The sequence below is a fragment of the Mustela erminea genome, chromosome 3 (genome assembly GCF_009829155.1).
Source record: "Mustela erminea isolate mMusErm1 chromosome 3, mMusErm1.Pri, whole genome shotgun sequence".
NCBI lineage: Eukaryota > Metazoa > Chordata > Mammalia > Carnivora > Mustelidae > Mustela > Mustela erminea.
In genome coordinates, this window is record NC_045616.1 from 36,332,602 (window position 1) to 36,348,608 (window position 16,007).

Below are 16,007 nucleotides of genomic sequence, written 5' to 3' on the forward strand. Positions count from 1 at the left end.
GTGCCATAAAGAATATATAGTGGATTTTAGTATTAATTTTGGCCTGCTTAAGTGTTTAGCCAACGAAATGTTTTATTTTTGTTCAATTCACTCTGGACTTTATTTAATGTGTCTCAGGTTGCTCTTATTCCTAGACGTTATGCTCAAATATCTCTTCTTGCTTCAGAGATGATAGTGCTGGTTTTTCAAAGGTGTTTATATGTGCCAGAAGCTCTCAAACCTTGTAGATCAGAATTTACCAGGCCACATTTTAACAGTGCCAAGACCCCAATTAAGGAGATCCTCATTTATTAGTGGAGTGGGCATGCATCTGAAAATGGGTACAGCTAGTAATTATGATAATCATCACTTGTGCTTACACTTACTTATCTTAAAGTTCAGTCTTTATCAAATCTATTATTTTTATTTATTTATTTATTTATTTTAGATTTTATTTATTTTGACAGACAGAAATCACAAGTAGGCAGAGAGGCAGGCAGAGAGAGAGGAAAGGAAGCAGGCTCCCTGCTGAGCAGAGAGCCCGATGCGGGGCTCGATCCCAGGACCCCGGGATCATGACCTGAGCCGAAGGCAGAGGCTTTAACCCACTAAGCCACCCAGGTGCCCCTCAAATCTATTATTTATAATGGCAAGAAAATGATCTGTAAAATATGGGTTGCCTGTTTTGTTGCTTAATACCAGAAATGACTATGTAAGATCATGGTGTCCTTTCTGAGTTTCTCTGAGCACTGTTCTTCAATTTGGTTCTCTTTTCTTCTGTTTAGCACCATGATGCTTCCTCGCTATGCTAATAAACAACTCCTCGCCATCCCTCCTATCTTTTCTGTCCCTCTACCCCCCAGCAGCAGCTCAGCATGTTTACTGCTTAATCACTTCATGCCCAAGAACACGTGGGCTCTACTGAATGAGGCTTGTAATCAAATGATAGAGCTCTACTTGATTATCATTCACAACAGTAGCCCAATACATGATTTTTCTAATTATCTCCCCTGTGGTGGACATTAGCCCCTGTTTGGTTTTCAATTATAACATCTATATGTCTTAGTACCCAAACATTCCTAAGGGATATACTATCAGAATAACCATGGAGAAGTTAGTCAGAGTGCCAGGAAAGCGACTTCCTTTGATGACTCCTTCTCCTTTCATGGTTAAGTTGGACTATTGTCAGGAGTTGGGCCAAAGGAACAGAGGTGAATCAAATGCCTTTGCTTTTCAGTGAAATAATACTTCTCAAAATTTTTCCCAGATCATAACAAAAAGTAAATGCCATATTAATTTCTCTTACGCATTTTCTCAGATATGTAAGCATCATTCCTTTCCACTGCAGGAACGTTCTAAATGAGCTTGTTTATTTTCTGTAATCATTAAGATGATGACTTCTAAAAAAAGTTTCATTGGTTAAGTGACTGTTTTAGGTCATTAGGATCATTTCTTAGGATCTGAATCAGACCTGATTATAATAAAATTATTTTTAAAGTAATTGATGTTATTGAAGCTCTTTCAGGAAGTCTTCAATTAAGTGTTGGTCAATATGTATTTTGTGTTTTTACAGACCATAGTATATATCATTTTTACTATTTTTCAGTTTTCCTGACAAATTTGTAACAGAGAAAGTGATTTCCTGAAAAATGTTGAATTTGGCAAAATATTAATATTCTTCTCATGCTCTCTGTCCCCAAAGGAGATACTATGGAGTCATTTTGTTTGAGTGTCAAGTTTTATTGATGATCTTAGTCAAAATCATTTATATTTTGCAGTTTCCTTGCACATGTCATTAATAGAGAGCTGCTTCCTTGCTTGCATGAATGTTTGATTTCCTTTTCCAGTTAAATAGTGATCCAAATGCAAAATCTAATGCTTAGGGTAATCATGTGAATTTATAGCCATCGCTTGGAATGCTGGGCTTTCAGAAATGAAATTGAATAGATCATATTTCTCCATAAATGTAGGTTTTACAGCTGAGATAGATCTAATATTGATAATCTCTTTATTTAACTGTTTCAAAATGCCATATGTGACTGAAAGCAACAGAATGGAAATAACTATGTTTATAGCAAATAGAACAGGAAATGAAAGCAAGATATGAAGAAAGCTTCTTACTGAAGTGAGCGTCATATTAGTGCTATAGCGCAGCAACATTAAGGGCAGCAAACAGCAGGTTGATAAAAGGGACTGGGGTGCACTCAAATGTGGGATGAGGAAATTAAAATGGGAAAAATATGACAGCTCTTTTCAGATGTTCAGAATATCCCAGAAGGGGTGACTTGACGATTAACTTAAAGCCAACTTAAAATCGGGGAAAATACCTGTTGATTAATTTCAACAATTTAGGATGGAACAAAGTACATCTGTCCCATCATGTTTTTCTAGTATCTGCCATTGTCAGATCTGGATTATTGCAAAAACAATGGCTCGGATACAAAAAAAACTTCAATTTAAGTGACTTTACTTATTCTAAAATGGATTCTGACTTTGTCTTTTTCTTAGTTTCTATTCATTCATTTATCCTATATGGTCATCTGCAAGTGAAATTAGTTATGGGAAGTGCTTTGGATTGAATTGCGTTCCTTGAAATTCCTATGTTGAGGTCCCAACCCTCAATATGACTATATTTGGAGTGAGAATTTTTGGGTGGTAATTAAGGGTTGGGTCATAATCAGATGTGATTGGTGGCATTATAAGAAGAGCAAAAGAGAGCTCTCTCTCTCCTTCTTCACCATGTGAGAACACAGTGAGAAGAGGGCTGACCGCAACTCAGTAAGAGAGCCTGCATCACAAACTGACCATGTTGGCACCCTGTTACTGGACTGTCCAGACTCTAGGGCAGTAAGAAAATAAATTTTTGTTGTTTAAACCACCTGGCCTATGGTGGTTTTTTTTTTTTTTTTTTTTTTTAATGGCAGTCTCACCAGACTAAGACAGAAAGCATATTCATTCCAAAGACATACCTATGCTCAGATGACAGGACAATTATTTACCATTTCATTGAACTAAATGAGTTCATTTAACTCACTGTTTCTGCTGTGAGGAAACTACATCCTACTACTACTCACTACTTCCAGTGTTTTAGCAGCCATGGTGGTGACAGATCCACAGAGGTTTTCTGAAGCCAGTATTCAGTCTGCGTTTGCTCCCTGTGCTGCACTCATTTGTCAAATTTTTTTTAGAATACACGGTTATTTTGTGGTTAAAAACAAACAAGCAAACATGAAAGCTTTGTTTGAACTTTCAACAATGTCAATTAGAATCACATCAAGTTACTTAAGGGAATATTAGGCATAACATACATGGATGCAAGAAATTTTCGTATTTTATTCTATAGGATTTAAATCTAGTTATTCCAACTGTAATTCAAGTCCTAGAATGTCTATTTTCTTATGTCTGGGATCTGGAGGAGTCCCATATTTATATAGGAAAAAGGCGGGGTTTCCTCTGAGCTAAAATTTGGGGAAAAAAGCTATTATTTACCAAATTTATACAAATATATATGAGGGATATATAGATTTTTACTCTCCAGATTGAATTTTGGAGGTATCATAAATTTCAATATAAAGTCAACTATTACTTCTTTTCACCCCTGTGGTATGCCTATAATTTATTTTTTCAGATTCCTCTGCAGGATTAAAAAGTCTTTCAGGGGCACCTGGCTGGCTCAGTCAAAACAGCATGTGATTCTGAATCCTAAGGTAGTGAGTTCAAGCTCCACTGTGGGCATGAAGTGTACTTAAAAAAAACAAAAAAAGTTTTTTTCACATGCGTTGTCAGGCTCCCTGCTCTTGGTTCTCTTTTTCATGCACTCATTCTTCAAGCATTTTCTCATCTCCGGATTAAGACCATTTCAGTGACCAAAAAATTTCAGAATGCTGCGATTTTTGTGACATTCTTTAAGCAAGTTAATGAAGACATTGCATTCTTCAGCGGGTGAGTGTGGAGATAAGTCAAGGTGAATCTTTAGAAGAAGGTAACGGAGCACAACAGAGCAACCCCACTGCAGCCACACTGGCAGGGCTGAAGTGATAGTCATCAGCAAAGACTCGCCATCCAAAAGCCTGCGAACTGGGCCCCAGAGCCAGGCCTACTCACACTTGTGAAGGCTCTCTTCCCAACAGTCCAACTATTACTGTTTTTAAACAATCATAGATATCACAGCAAATGGAGAAAGAAAAAGTATGGTAAGTACATGATAAAAATGATAAAACTGTTTTTATAATCATAACATTAAAAAAATCATTCAAAAATAAAATCTAGGGGCACCTGGGTGGCTCAGTCAGTTAAGCATCTGCCTTCGGCTCGGGTCGTGATCCCAGAGTCTTGGGATCAAGCCCCGCATCAGGCTCTCTGCTCAGCGAGGAGCCTGCTTCTCCTTCTCCCATTACCCCTGCTTGTGTTGCCTCTCTTGCTGTGTCTCTTCCTGTCAAATAAATAAATAAAATCTTAAACACACACACACACACACACACACACAATCTAGCTCTTTTAAGTTCTGTCACATTAGTATTTATTTCCCATGTTTATATATATATTTATTCCTTATATATTTAAGTACCTACTATATGCCAGTCACCTTGTTAGACTTCGGACATAAAAGGAATACAAAGACATGGGCATCCCTGTCTTTAGGATTTCTTATACAAAAATTGGCCAATATGATGAATCACAGACCTTACCCCTGATACAAATAATACATTATATGTTAATAAAAAAAATAGTCCAATAATTCTGAAGTTCAGTAAATTGGAAATGTGGACTTAAGAGAGCTACACAAGGGAACCTGGGCGGTTTAGTGGGTTAAAGCGTCTGCCTTTGGCTTGGGTCATGATCCCAGTGTCTTGGGATCGAGCCCCGCCTTGGGCTCTCTGCTCTGCGGAAGGCCTGCTTCCTCCTCTCTCTCTGCCTGCCTCTCTGCCTACTTGTGATCTCTCTCTCGGTCAAATGAGTAAATAACATCTTAAAAAAAAAGAGAGAGCTACACAGATATTACTATGAAATTCACTCAGTTGCAGTTTGCACAGGTGAATTCTTTAAGTATGTTGCCTGTTATAAAAGTCTGAAAGCAGATACTTCATGTAACTGGAAAAAAAAAACTAATAATTATTGATAGCTCCAAAGTGAAATGAACTTAAGACTGACTCATTAAGATTGTGACTGTTAAAAACACCAGTAAGAAAACTACACAATATAAATCAGTAGAGCATAACTTTTCCAAAGTGACTCTGCCTCTAGAGATGATCTTCTTCTGATGGATTCATTGATAGGTTTAAACCCAGAGAGGAGATAGAAGGAATGGAAAAACTGTGTATTCTCCTCTTCACCTCTCTTTCTCTCTCTCTCCTGTTTCTCCTGAAGATTATGAGAAAGATCTGTTTATGTAAGTACACACTAGAGACTACTTCATGGTTTATGTAGTTTTTAAGTACAATCTACTTACACTTCAGTCTTTGACTTATCTTCTCATTTTTGCTTCTTCTTTAGCTTTTCTACCCAACTCATTTCCTACTGATCTTTAGCAGGTACTGCCCTGGTTTGAATAGTTTTTATCACCAACATTTTAATCTAACTAAGAATACATCTTCACAAATACATTCTGTTACATCATGATAAAATAATCAACAATACCTAGTATTATGATAGTATTCACTGATTAGGTATTTGTGACATAGCTAAATGCAGTACTAATGGATTTTTATGTGAATATCCTGTTATTTCAGCCACATTTATCAGATCCAACACTCTGATGATTTACTCTATTATTGCTAAAATCAAGACTTTTATATTACCTAGATTCAGGCAAATCCCAGTATACCTGAGTTCCATAATGTTTCTAAACTTCTTATCCCATCTAAACTTTGTATTCCATCTTACTAAAGACCCTCACCTTCCACAGTTTTAGAAGTTACTTGCCATAATTCTTCCAACAGACACAGATAAAGTGAATTACAGACTGTTCACTGAAGAGCATTACTTTTTTGTTCTCCTTGGCACATTTGTGGGATTTGCTCTTCCACTATGTAACAGGGCAATTATTACGAAGATGGTATAGACATTCAGAATAGGCACTGAATCTCATTTCAGAACTTCCTGTTTGTTTTGGTCAACTGGCTTATCTTTTGTAGTGCTGGATATTAAAAAGCATTTCATCTTTTTAAAGTTGGTATCAAAGAAAAGAGTCTGGGAAATAGGTGTCATGGGTTCTGGTCTTCCCTTTGGTATTATCTTCTTGGGATGGGGAAACTCAGTTCATCTCTCTGATTACTCATCTATAATTAATGCATCTAGACTATACTAATGATAGTCTATACTTTCTTCATTCTTTTCCTGCTTCCCGTTTTTCAAGAGCAGTCAGCCCTCATAGTTCAATTTAAGAGAGACTCATTCAGCACTGTGTGGAAGTAGTCAGCTGGTATATTATTGTTCATTTTGCTCCCCAGTTGGTAAGGCATTGCAGTTTACAAATCTTTGAGGAATTTGCTAGAAATAACATCTTAGATATCAGATGTAAAATAAAAGATGTTAGAACTTCAAACATTCCTTATGGTCTGTCTTATGGTTGACGCTGGTATTTGGGTTGTCTTTCTCCATAAAAATTATTTAGAACTCTGTTTTCATTTTTACTCTTCAACTGTCTCATAAGGCTAAAATCTCTTTATAAATGGTCACATCGTGGATCTTTGATGCTATTTAAACACCTTTATTTCACCATTTTCCCCCTTTTGCTTATATTCAGTATAGAGATAAGTGGTTTCTGGAGAGAATTTATTCATAATTTTTAAAGGCTAGAATTCACTTCATTGTTTTTCTTCCCTCATATTAGGAAATTACAAAGAACAGACCGCAGTGGATAGTTCTGGTTTCTTTGATATTCAAAATTTAAAACTGAGGTGACAAGAAAATTATTTTGTGTGTATATTTTAATGGCTACTGCATAATTAATGCATCCTAGTGGAAAAGGAATATAAAACATGTACATTAGAATATCCAACTAACACATTGTGGTAGAAACCAAGCTTTCAATAATTATTTTCTTTGTGAAAGAGAAAGAAAAGAAATCCAAGCATTACTACTATTGAATTATAAAACAACAAACTATCTCTTCCTCTGTGGCTTTCATCCATATAATTTACAGTGCAAATGCAATTTTTGGTACACAAATGCTTCTATATTGAGAGCTGTGTGGAAAATAGAATGCCTAGTTCCAATTTTCTTGCCAAACAAAGAAAACAAAATCCTTCCCCATCTTCTGTATTATGTGAGTGCCAATAACGCCTCTTTGATGGTAGCTTTGTGTTGTATTGTGTTTTTGCTTTTAATTAAGATATATTGGGTAAAATAGTGCTTCATTGTATTGTACAAAATACTAAAGCATGGGCTAATTACAGCCTTCAATGGGATTCAGTATAGACCTCATGTTACTGTCTCATGCCCATTTTTTTTTTTTTTTAGTGTTTAGCAAAGTATTCTGATGTTATATTTTCTCCTGGGGTTTTCTTTTTAGTTTCTCTTCACCCAAATGAAACGCAATGACCCCTACCTAAAATGTTAATTAAATGGCTACCTCCCTTGTTATAAAGTTTTTATTTAAAAATATTCTTACATTTTGGATGCCAAAACTCAATTTTGCCCCATATGGCCCTTTTCACAACACTTGTTTTTAGAGGGCATAATTTTCACAGAAGGCAGAATTCAAAGTTAGCAGAAAGCAGGTTGGGAGCCAGACAAATATGGAAGAAATGTCACCCTCATCTTTATTTAAACCTGATTAACCTTTTTAATTTAGTCATTAAGTTTTATTGAAAATGAACCAAATGTGGTCATTAGTTGTGGAAAGAGAATGGAATCAATTTAGACATTAAATTAAAGGGCAAAATCTCTAGAACTTCTAGGTAAAGATAAAATGGTAGGTTGCTCATTGCAAACCAACTATAGGTGAAAAAATATTATCTATGTTGAAACTACAATTTACCCCGATGCCAATCTACATCAGCATTTGCCACAATGTGATAAAACTCCAATAATGCCTAGTATATATCTTTGCAAGACACCGATTAAATATTTGTTAGTTGACTTGAAAAATGACTCTGGCTTTGATTCTGAGCATGGGGTATGATTAGGGTACGGGTAAGGGTCAAAAGGACAATTTTATTTCCTTTTATATGATCTTAGTAAAATATCTTCATCAATAAATGTGATATAAACAGTGTGTTGCAAGAAAAATGTCCAAACACCCAAAGGAAAAATTTTGTGTACATTTTAAAAGAATGATATCAATAACTCTGAAAGGTTCTGTTTTATGTTCTTTCCCTGACCCTTTCTCTAAATGCCTGCAATTCTTTTGTTGTGAATTTTCTGCAAACATTATTAGTGTTCATACAAGTATCTAATCTTCTGTTCAACTGCATTGGATTAAAATGGAAATTGTAATTGTTGTAATTGTCATTTTCATTCTGCATGCTAAATACAATGGAGTCTATTAAATTATTGCCTGAAAATGCATAATGTTTAATAATGTATTTTGAAAGTTGGTTTTGCCAACAGCAATAATGACACACAAATATATGTATTATGGAGTGCTTACTATGTGTTCTTGCTTGGATCATGTCATGAAATCCTTACAACTACCCTGTGGTATCACATGGATACATGGGACTTCTATTCTGTTCCAAGATGATGCTGTGGTTTTTCATACAATTTCACATTTAATATTTACATCAGCTCCCCCTCTCTTAGGAAGTAGGGATTTTAAAAATGAGGAAACTGAAGGTTTGAAACTAGGTTATGATGAACAGAGTTTCAAACCCAGACAGCTTGCTTCTATATTCTGTGGTCTCAGTCAGTACATAAGGCTGCCTTCCTATATAGATGATGCTTTACTTAAAAGAGTAGCAGGCTGGTTTTTGAGTTGTTTTATACTGGAGATTTTTGTGAAGTCAACAGTGACATATGAAAGTGCTCATATATCATTGGCCATCAACATGGAAGCAAAGTATTGCACCAGAGTTTTGGGTATATACAAGAAATATTTGTGTCATGATCCTTGCATAGGGCTTGGCTTTAAAATCTAAGTTACCTCAAATCTTAGGATGGTTCCTCTTTTTACTAAAGTGAAAGATTAAGTCCTCAATGTGGGCTATGAAATCCTGCATAATCTTGCCTTCTTATCTCTCCCCAACTCATCTCCTACTGTTCTTCTTGGGTTCTACGGTGGTTCAAACATATTAGCTGGTGTTTTATGTTTTATAATACACACATATGTTCTTTTATGTTCTTTTGTTTGTATCAAATAATATGTTAGTAAAATGTTTTTATGGTTATCAGTGTTTATTCTAAAGTAACAATTTCTTTTTTAAAATTTAAATTGCATTAACCATTTCAGTTGTGATATACAAAGTCAACAGATGTTAGCTTTTTTCCAACATAAGATTGTGCTACCAACAGGTGCTATACTTTATTTTCTTCTACTTCCATTAGAGAGTTTTGGAAATATGCAAACCGTTCTGAAAAAAGTGTAATTTTTGGATAGAATCACTAGAAGGGTTTTCCCATGCATTAGATTCCTAAAGCTGCTATTACAAGGTACCACAAGCTGGGTAGCTTTAAACAATTTATTCCCTCACAGTTCTGGAAGCTAGAAGTCAGAAATCCAGTGGTCAGCAGGGCTACACTCTCTTTGAGGGCTGTAGGGGAGAATATGTTCCCTCCCTTTCCCTTGGCTTTTAGTGTTGCCAACAATCCTTAGTAATACTTGGCTTGCAGATGTTTGACTCCAACCCTTCTCTCTTTTGTCACATGGATTTGCCCTGTTTGAGTCTCTTTTCTTCTTAGCAATATAAGAAGTAAACTATTCATAATTTAGATACCTTATTTTATTTTATTTTTTCCCCAAATTTTTATTTAAATTCTAGTTAGTTAATGTATACTGTAATAATAGTGTCAGGAGTAGAATTTTAGTGATTTATCACTTACAGGTAACACCCAGTGCTCAACATAACAAGTGCACTCCTTAATACTCATCACCCATTTAGTCCACTCCCCCTTCCCACCTCACTACATCAATCCTCAGTTTGTTCTCTATCCTTAAGAGTCTCTTTTAATAGGACACCAGTCTTGGAGGAACAGGGCCCATCCTAATTAGGTATGACCTCATCTTAACTTGACTACCTGTAAAAAGATGCTACTGCCAAATATGGTCAAACCCTCAGGTTCCAGGAATGGGACATAAATGTATCTTTTTGAGGGCCACAATTCAACCAATAACACCACTCTACTGTGGGCAAGCCATTTACATTCTGTATGTTTTCTGATTGCTGCTATAGGATTTTCTCTTTTGGCTACAACTACTGAGCAATACTTTTTCCTTTTCCCTGGATAGTTATAGTTGAGCCATATCATGTCATGTACAGGTTTTGTACATGTAACTTGACATCACATGCCACCCACATATAGGTAGTGCTCTGTCACTTGGAAAGATGATTGAGAACATATTATGTTTTAATAGAATGTGGATCTGAATTTTCTAGAGGTAACATTTCAAAAAAATAAATATTGATTTGAAGATATATGAATTCAAATCCTTGGGAGCATCTGGACATTATCTTACTTTGTTTTTTCTCTTTCTCTCTCTCTTTCTTTGAAACTACTAGAAATTATTGTTACTATTATTTAGAAAATTCTTACCATTATAATTCTTACATTAGAATTGTTTTTGGAAACTGGGGCTTGAGAAACCTTGAGGAAATTAATTTTCTTCTAGTAACTCAAACTTTCATCCTAAATTTACCTTACATTCTGTCATATCCTCTAAGTCAATCATATGAATTTTTTCATGTATGCTCCTATATAGATAATATGCAGTAAATATATATATATATAAATACATATATATGTATATATATACACATATATATGAAATTTGTGTCTGACTAAAAATCTGCTTGCTCCTTTTGGGTCACTTAGATTTAGATTCAGATCCTTATCTACTGGTAGGGATCACTCCTAGTCCATAGGTTGTCCTGCATAGTTCATTCCACTGGTGCTACCCTTGGCTATTATTTCTATTCATGATGCAATATGATCGTGTTTATTATTGCTTGACATCATTTCTGCCTATCAGATTCAGTTTTCTCATTTCTTTAGAAATGAGACATACTATATTTGACCCCTAACTTGCAGAGAAAAGAGTTATGTTGTCTTAAAAATAATACGTTCTTCTCTATGGCACCACCTTAACTTGCATTTGGCTGGGGACCGATGCTAACCCTGTTGCCCTGTATTAGTGTTTGCAAGAAGGGAAAATAGCACCCAGGGAGAACACCCTCATACCTGATAAGATTGCCAGACTATTTTGTAACTCAGAGAGCCCTCTGGAGGCTCTTGGACAAAATATTCAAATTAAGTATTAATAAAGAAAATTCTTCCCCTGCCTAAATGACAGAAGGGCATACTATGATTGCTATATTTTTGCATTTTTTTTGGAGGAGGGGAAGTACTATAATAAAGTAGCACAATTGGGTAATAACCATCATTTTTCATAGTGGAAACATGAGTGAGACATACCTGGAGGCCAGTTTTATCTTGTTACTTACTAGGTAGTATTGTTAACCAAGACAGACCAGAAGGAATTCACCATATATTTTTACCTCAAAGATACCAATATCTATATGAATAAAATTTTAGTGGGGTGGAGGGAGGTTTGTTTACTCATCAGTATCTGTAAGTCTAATAGTGTCTGTTTTTCATACCAGATTAAAAATCACACTGAGGCCAAAAAGTTAATTACAGATGTATATCTTTCATTACAACTTCTTTTGTTAAGATGTTTTTCATTATCCAAGTAATCACCTCTATTTACTAAAACTATTATTTGGAAAACATTTTTTTAAAAGATTTTATTTGTTTATTTGACAGAGAGAGATGACAAGCAGGCAGAGAAGCTGGCAGAGAGAGAGAGGAAGGGAAGCAGGCTTCCCGCTGAGCAGAGAGCTCGACGCAGGATTCAATCCCAGGACCCCGAGATCATGACCTGAGCCGAAGGCAGCGGCTTAACCCACTAAGCCACCCAGGCACCCCTGGAAAACATTTTTAAACAAATACGTTATGCAGTACTTGAAATAATGGACACCACCCTTCTTTGATGTACTAGAAATATTATCAGTGTATGATATTGTCACCAGAAAACCTAAAGACTTTTATATCACTCAATGATTGGATTTGTTAAACTGCAGATTTTTTTTTATGTTTATAATATAGTAACCAACTTAAACTGAAACATGTTACAATCACCTTTCTTCTTAAAACAAAGCAAATTCAAACAGGTTTTGATAATAAAAGCAAAAAACAAAACAAAACAAAAAAATTTGCTTTCATATAAATTATCTTCTTTCTTTTAAAAGAGAGTTATATCACAAGAAGAAAGTATTACTGGACACAAAGGAATACTAGAAAGGAGTAAGAATGGAGAAAGGCACATCATCACTTATAATTGCTGGCACTTGCATAATTGCAAAAGAGAATGTCTATAAATAAGCACACTTTTTGGGTGTAAAGCAAGAAAGCTCTTTTGTATAGAATTAAATTTAAATTGGAGGAAAACATTTTGTTGAATCAGAATTTAGTTAATGCTTTTCTCCTCAGAAATCAAGGTTTAATCTCAGGTGTACGTTTCATGAATGTTAAAGAATGTTAGCTCTCCTGGGTCCTTAAATCCTTTTAGGTTCAATTTCTGTGATTGCTGGCATGCGATATCCTTAATTCAGTTTTTTTTTTTTTTCCTTTTAACCTCTAACATTCTTTCACATATGGCAAAATGGTTTTTGTCCAAGTCAGTAAAATGAAGGGAAAGAAAAGCACTCCCTCCACAGTGCCCATACCCCTACAGTAGCTGTCCACCTACATCTGCCAGACTCTCCTCCAGCCAACTGCAATCCAACACCTTCCGGGCATGGTGTGACGAGAGATACCAAAGTGGTTCTTATTAAAGGGAAATAAACCACAAATAAACTTGCTTCTCCCCATTTTAACCACTGTAAATATATATATCTGGACAACTAAAACCCACACTATTGAGGGAGACCTTTATGAATTTGATAGTATATATAGATGTATAGATTATATATAGATATTTAAGAATATCTACACACATGCACGCGCGCATGCACACACACACACACACACACCTGTACGTTCTGAAACAAGGAATTAGTGACAGATACTAAATGTAGTAAACACTGTCCTGCATCAGAGGGTGTGCTGGAGTCATCCCAGTGTAATCTGGGATTTATTCCTGGCCACATAGCTTCTAATCTAATTCTCTTGCCTTTCTAAGAATTCATGAGCTACTTAACAATCATTGTAAAAATCCCCCCTTTCGCTTAAAGGTAGCTACAGTGACTTCCCAAGTATATGCTAATAATAAACATTTTGTTTATACAACATATTTTTAGCATTTTTATAATGTGAATAATCAGTAGGTTTACTTTTAAAATGTGTTCATTTAAACACTGAAAAAATTTTGAGCTGCAAGCTTTGGATCATCTTTGTGTCATGTTCTCTTGTAACCCTAACTATAAAAGCATAATAATTTACTGTATTTTTAAACAATCACACGGGAATAAATGTACCTTATTTAATTCAGACTTTGATTTTTATTTTGGACATTCAACTTTCAAAGCCATGTGACTGCATGTATTTTGGTCAACTAGGGGAATCCTTTTTGTATTCATAAGAATTTTTTGACTACTCTGCTCCCCTTGCGTCTGTGTGCTGGGTTTTATATTGCAGACATCAATATTACCCCTGCCTCAGTGATAGAAGGGTTTAAAATTTCTTGCAGCAAAATAAATTGCCGTCTTCTTATCATCTGAAAATGGCACTTGCTGTGGGCTCTAAAACAAATAAATAAACAATAAACTTTTCATGGAACAACATTAAACATTTTCTTTTGTCACTTATTTACCCCTGCTCCCACTGGAGCCGGGTCAGTTCTCATTTAATGATTTTATGCCCATTATTTTGTAGGTTTTCTAATTAAGTGATTTTGTGGGAAGTTATTCATTCATATGTAATACAAAATATGCTAATTATTTAACCCTTCTCTTTATTTCATTTGTAAGAAGTAGCAACATTTTAAAATATATTTATTTTTTATATATATATACACACACACACATATATATGTATCTACAGCTGCTAAAGAACATAGACTAAGTTATTGTCAGAAAGTCTAATGTATTCTTTTAATTTGTCTATTCTCTATTTGTAGAATTATTAACATAAAATAGGACAAAATAAGGAGGAAGCCATTATGAAGAAAAAAAATAGTATAGTGAAAAATTTTAGTCATTGTTTTTTCCAAATAGTACCTATCTTCATGCCTAGTACCTAATAATCACTGAATATATGTTTTATAAGTAGATATATAAAATTTAATTTATTTTCTAAAATTCTATCTTTTAAAAAAAAAACCATACTTGATAAATTTAATATATGATTCATGCTTCTCCTACCAAGGAGTGTGTAAAATTCTATCTTTCAATCTTCTGAAGAACCACAGCCTACTTTTTAGAGTAGGATTTAAAGTGATAAAAAGACTACCCGCGTATAGTTAACTTTAGGATTCTCTTGGTTTGACAAGGAATAATTCCTTATAGAATGCTCTGCAAATAGTATATCTGAATATAGAATGTCACCACATTTAATTTCATCAACATCATGCTTACCTAAAACAATGGTTATTACACATGTAATAGTACCAAATATCAGAGTTCCAAAGGCAGGATCTCCAGGGTCCTTATCCTAGAGCTAGTTCTAGGCTACTGATACAGATCTTAATAAATTCCAGGGGAAACTAAAAGATGGCTAGAATTCCAAGGGATTAAATGATAGGAGGAATTTTAAAGATGAAATGAGGCCTGAGCTGTATTAAGAAGAAAAGGCAGATTTTAGCTGAGCATGGATAAAAATGAAGGGCATTTTAAAAACACATCAAGTGTGAGCAAATACTAAAATCAGGGCACACACAAGACTATTTTCAGGGATAATACATTAAACAGTATTTCTTGAATAAACTGTTTGATTAGGGAAATGGTAAGAAGTAGGTACATTTAGACCAATGTAAAGAATTCAGATTTTAGTGCTGGAGGCAGATGGGAATCATTGACTATTTTGATTGCATAAAGTAATATTTTATGTATTACTTTTTTAAGCATGAACCTCTTTCTCAAATAACTGAATTACTTTGCTTCTATGATTAGTTTTGAAAAGGCTCATCTTTGTCTGCCTTTACCTTATGTTCTTCAGTTATCATTCACTTAACCTTTGGGTTTTTAAAGGAAATATCTCTATACTTCATATTACTTATCCTTACCCAAATTCTAGACTTCATAGAAATTCCGATTTGTTTGGTGGCGAACAAAGAGATAATGAGTATCTCTTTTCTACACATAGAAGAATGACAAATTATAATTGGCAAATAATGAGCTTACAAACAGTGGCACTGCATTATTTAATATATTGTGTCATTTTAACGAGATTTTCTTTCTCAGAAACTGAATGCATCTTTTGATGCATATGGAAAAGACAAAGAAACAGAAGCAGCCAGAAGTATGAGGTTGGATCCTAGGCTCTTCCAACCTAGCTGTGACCACTCATCAAAATTTCATGTGCAGTCTCTAAAGTCATTTGGAGTTCACCAAATCAAATTACTTCTCATATTACCTCTTTTACCTACCCTAACATTTTGTTCTTCCTGCAAATATGGGATGATCAAATTTCCTATTGTTATACTTGTCTTGAGAGACACAAATATTTGATCCCTTCATCAAATGGTACAAACTAACATAATAAATGGCAGGTCCCTCTTTATGATCATAGGGTATGTTGCTATTAGGCAGAATGTCTTCTTTTTATCCAGACCTCAAGTAAACGGTATTTCCTTTAATAAATTGAGATATTCTTTCCTTTTCTTTACACCATTGGTACAAAAGCCACAGTCTGACCTATTTCTTCTTCCTACC